Genomic DNA, 5000 nt, shown 5'->3' on the forward strand with positions numbered 1-5000 from the left:
GGCCCGCTGCGCGTCCGTGCGCGGTGCTTCGGATCGGTAGGCCCGTCGTCTGGGTCCCTTACGAAGCTTTGCGCGACCGCTCCTTTGTCGCCGGTCCCCTGTTAGGGCTGACCGAGCCCTCCGTTCGCCCCCTGGCCCGTCGCATGGGCCCCCGGCGCCTCCGCGGCGCCCCACCGAAAACTGTCACGACGCGCATCCAGCGCCGACGAGGTCGCAGGTTACGTGCGGCAGCCGGGGGGCTAGGCCGAGCGGCGGCGGGCCCGCCCACGGACGGGCGCGGGGAGGAGCGCAGCCGGCACGCGGCGCGGAGCGGCGGCGGCATGCCGCCGGGCGGCCGTCGGCTCAACCGTGCCCGAGTCCCGCGGGCACCGCGTCGCCCGGCCGGCGCGAGCGGCGGCGGGCCCGCCCGCGGACGGGCGCGGGGAGGAGCGCAGCCGGCACGCGGCGCGGAGCGGCGGCGGCATGCCGCCGGGCGGCCGACGGCTCAACCATGCCCGAGTCCCGCGGGCACCGCGTCGCCCGGCCGGCGCGAGCGGCGGCGGGCCCGCCCGCGGACGGGCGCGGGGAGGAGCGCAGCCGGCACGCGGCGCGGAGCGGCGGCGGCATGCCGCCGGGCGGCCGACGGCTCAACCATGCCCGAGTCCCGCGGGCACCGCGTCGCCCGGCCGGCGCGAGCGCACGAGGGCGGGAGGCAACCGGGCGGCGCCTGCGGAACCGGATGCGACGGCCGGCGCGGCACGGCCCCGACGGGTCCGCACCGAAGACCAGCGCGGTGCGGATCGACCGCTGATGAGGTCAGAGGTTACGTGCGGCAGCCGGCCGGCTGGCCCGAGCGGCGGCCGGCACGCGACGGGGATCGAGCGGCCCCGACGGCTTGCAGCCGGGCGGCCGACGGCTAGGCCGTACCGGAGTCCCGCGGTCGTTCGGGCGAAGGGGCGCATGCTGCGGGAAAGGCCTGCGGCGGCGAACCGTCCGCCCGGCCGGCCAAGCCTTCCGCGGCGGCGCGCACGTGGCGGCGCGGCCGAGATGACCGAGCGAAGCCCCGGCGATGGGCGGCGCGCACGTGTCCGTGCGGCCGAGATGACCGAGCGAAGCCCGGGCGGCGCCCGCCGTGCGCCCTGCCGGATCGCGCCTTCCGCCGGCGCGCAACGCCGGTCCCGCGTTCCGGCCGCGGGAGAGGCCTGCGTCGGCGAACCGTCCGCCCCGCCGGCCGAACCTTCCGCGGCTGCGCGCACGTGTCCGTGCGGCCGAGATGACCGAGCGAAGCCCCGGCGACGGGCGGCGCCCGCCGTGCGCCCCGGCGGATTGCGCGGCCCGCCGGCGCGCAACGCCGGGCCCACGTTCCGGCTGCGGGAAAGGCCTGCGGCGGCGAACCGTCCGCCCCGCCGGCCGAACCTTGCGCGGCGGCGCTTACGTGTCCGTGCGGCAGAGATGACCGAGCAAGCTCCGGCGATGGGCGGCGCCCTCCGTGCGCCCCGCCGGATCGCCTGCGAGCGGCGAGCGTCCGGGCGGGCCCCTTTCGCAACTTCCCTCGGTACTCTAAACACCCCTTGCCTCTCGGTCTTCCCCCCGACCCTCTCGGTATTTGCTCGGATATGTGCATGCATCGTCCCTCGTCGCCTTCGGTTATCCTCCCCGGGGTGGGCTTTGCGCCGACGCGCCAACGGGGTGGTAGGGGGGCTGCAGCCGCGGCCTCCGCGTTTCGCCATCCGCGCGTGCGCCGCCGGATCCGAGTGGAGGTCGCGGGCGACTCGTCGATGCTTGTACTAGGGGCGCATGCCGGCAGCCCCCCGCGGGGTGCGGGACCCCCGATCGGCGTGCGAGGGACGGGCGTCCGGGCGGGCCCCGTTTCCAACTTCCCTCGGAACATTAAAACCCCCCGACCCCCTCGGTCTTCGCTCCGGCCCTATCGCTATTGCTCGGATATGTGCATCCACCGTCCCTCGTTGCCTTCGGTTATCTACCCCAGGGTGGGCCTTGCGCCGATGCCCCGATGGGGTGGCAGGGGTGGGGCTGCCGCGGCCGGCGCGTTTCGGCATCCGCGCTTGGGGGCTCGGACCCGAGTGGAGGTCGCGGGCGGCTCGTCGATGCCTGCACCGGGAGCGCATGCCGGCAGCCCCCCGCGGGGCGCCGGACCCCCGATCGGCGTGCGATGGACGGGGGGAGGGGCGGGCCCGGTTTGCAAATTCCCTCGGTACTTTAAAATCTCACGGCCCTGTCGGTGCTCCCTCCGGCCCTATCGCCACTGCTCGGATATGTGCATCCACCGTCCCTCGTTGCCTTCGGTTATCTACCCCGCGGTGGGCTTTGCGCCGATGCCCCGATGGGGTGGCAGGGGGGCACGCTCTAGGCCGTGCCACGGGGCGCGGGCGCCGGCGCCGTACGTCCCTCGCGGCGGCCGTGAGCGGCACCTCGGCTTGCTCGGTCTGTCCTCCCGGGACGCGCGACCCGTGCGACCGGGACGCGCATCCCGTGCGACCGGGACGCGCATCCCGTGCGACCGGGACGCGTGTCCGGGCCGTTCCCGTTTGCAACGCTCCTCGGTACTTTGGAACGCTTGGGGTGGGCTTTGGGCGGATGCCCCGCCGGGGTGGTAGGGAGGGGGGGCGGCTGCTGCCGCGGCGGGACTTCCGCTCCACTCCGCACAAGTCCGTCGCCTCGCGGCGGGCGCGCCCGGCACCGTTCGTCCCCGAGGGAGCCGGCACGCGCCCGCCGAGGCCCCGGCGCATGGGCGCCGCCGCCGGCCGTCCGCGCGGCGGCCGTGCGCCGGCTTCCTCCGTCGGCCCTCCCGGGATGCGCGACCCGTGCGACCGGGACGCGCATCCCGTGAGACCGGGACGCGTGTCCGGGCCGTTCCCGTTTGCAACGCTCCTCGGTACTTTGGAACGCTTGGGGTGGGCCTTGGGCGGATGCCCCGCCGGGGTGGTAGGGAGGGGGGGCTGCTGCTGCCGCGGCGGGACTTCCGCTCCACTCCGCACAAGTCCGTCGCCTCGCGGCGGGCGCGCCCGGCACCGTTCGTCCCCGAGGGAGCCGGCACGCGCCCGCCGAGGCCCCGGCGCATGGGCGCCGCCGCCGGCCGTCCGCGCGGCGGCCGTGCGCCGGCTTCCTCCGTCGGCCCTCCCGGGATGCGCGACCCGTGCGACCGGGACGCGCATCCCGTGAGACCGGGACGCGTGTCCGGGCCGTTCCCGTTTGCAACGCTCCTCGGTACTTTGGAACGCTTGGGGTGGGCCTTGGGCGGATGCCCCGCCGGGGTGGTAGGGAGGGGGGGCTGCTGCTGCCGCGGCGGGACTTCCGCTCCACTCCGCACAAGTCCGTCGCCTCGCGGCGGGCGGGCCCGGCACCGTTCGTCCCCGAGGGAGCCGGCCCGCGCCCGCCGAGGCCCCGGCGCATGGGCGCCCCCGCCGGCCGTCCGCGCGGCGGCCGTGCGCCGGCTTCCTCCGTCGGCCCTCCCGGGATGCGCGACCCGTGCGACCGGGACGCGCATCCCGTGCGACCGGGACGCGTGTCCGGGCGGTTCCCGTTTGCAACGCTCCTCGGTACTTTGGAACGCTTGGGGTGGGCTTTGGGCGGATGCCCCGTCGGGGTGGTAGGGAGGGGGGGCTGGCGCCGCCGCGGCGGGCCTTCCGCCCCCCTCCGCACAAGTCCGTTGCCTCGCGGCGGTCGTGCCCGGCACCGTTCGTCCCCGACGGAGCCGTCGCGCGCCCGACGACTTTCCGGCGCACGGGCGCCGCCGCCGGCCGTCCGTGCGCGGCGGCCGTGCGCCACTTCGGCTTCGTCCGTCGGCCCTCCCGGGACGCGCGACCCGTGCGACCGGGACGCGCATCCCGTGCGACCGGGTCGCGTGTCCGGGCCGTTCCCGTTTGCAACGCTCCTCGGTACTTTGGAACGCTTGGGGTGGGCTTTGGGCGGATGCCCCGCCGGGGTGGTAGGGAGGGGGGGTCTGCTGCCGCCGCGGCGGGCCTTCCGCTCCACTCCGCACAGGACTGTTGCCTCGCGGCGGACTTGCCCGGCACATTTCGTCCCCGACGGAGCCGGCACGCGCCTGCCGACTTCCCGGCGCACGGGCGCTGCCTTCGGCCGTCCGCGCGGCGGCCGTGCGCCGGCTTCCTCCGTCGGCCCTCCCGGGATGCGCGACCCGTGCGACCGGGACGCGCATCCCGTGCGACCGGGACGCGCATCCCGTGAGACCGGGACGCGTGTCCGGGCCGTTCCCGTTTGCAACGCTCCTCGGTACTTTGGAACGCTTGGGGTGGGCCTTGGGCGGATGCCCCGCCGGGGTGGTAGGGAGGGGGGGCTGCTGCTGCCGCGGCGGGACTTCCGCTCCACTCCGCACAAGTCCGTCGCCTCGCGGCGGGCGCGCCCGGCACCGTTCGCCCCCGAGGGAGCCGGCACGCGCCCGCCGAGGCCCCGGCGCATGGGCGCCGCCGCCGGCCGTCCGCACGGCGGCCGTGCGCCGGCTTCCTCCGTCGGTCCTCCCGGGATGCGCGACCCGTGCGACCGGGACGCGCATCCCGTGAGACCGGGATGCGTGTCCGGGCCGTTCCCGTTTGCAACGCTCCTCGGTACTTTGGAACGCTTGGGGTGGGCCTTGGGCGGATGCCCCGCCGGGGTGGTAGGGAGGGGGGGCTGCTGCTGCCGCGGCGGGACTTCCGCTCCACTCCGCACAAGTCCGTCGCCTCGCGGCGGGCGGGCCCGGCACCGTTCGTCCCCGAGGGAGCCGGCCCGCGCCCGCCGAGGCCCCGGCGCATGGGCGCCCCCGCCGGCCGTCCGCGCGGCGGCCGTGCGCCGGCTTCCTCCGTCGGCCCTCCCGGGACGCGCGACCCGTGCGACCGGGACGCGCATCCCGTGCGACCGGGACGCGTGTCCGGGCGGTTCCCGTTTGCAACGCTCCTCGGTACTTTGGAACGCTTGGGGTGGGCTTTGGGCGGATGCCCCGTCGGGGTGGTAGGGAGGGGGGGCTGGCGCCGCCGCGGCGGGCCTTCCGCCCCCCTCCGCAC

This window comes from Phoenix dactylifera, chromosome 10, assembly GCF_051530095.1.
Source record: "Phoenix dactylifera cultivar Ajwa chromosome 10, Ajwa_hap1_PhDact_Kaust_v1.1, whole genome shotgun sequence".
Classification (NCBI taxonomy): domain Eukaryota; kingdom Viridiplantae; phylum Streptophyta; class Magnoliopsida; order Arecales; family Arecaceae; genus Phoenix; species Phoenix dactylifera.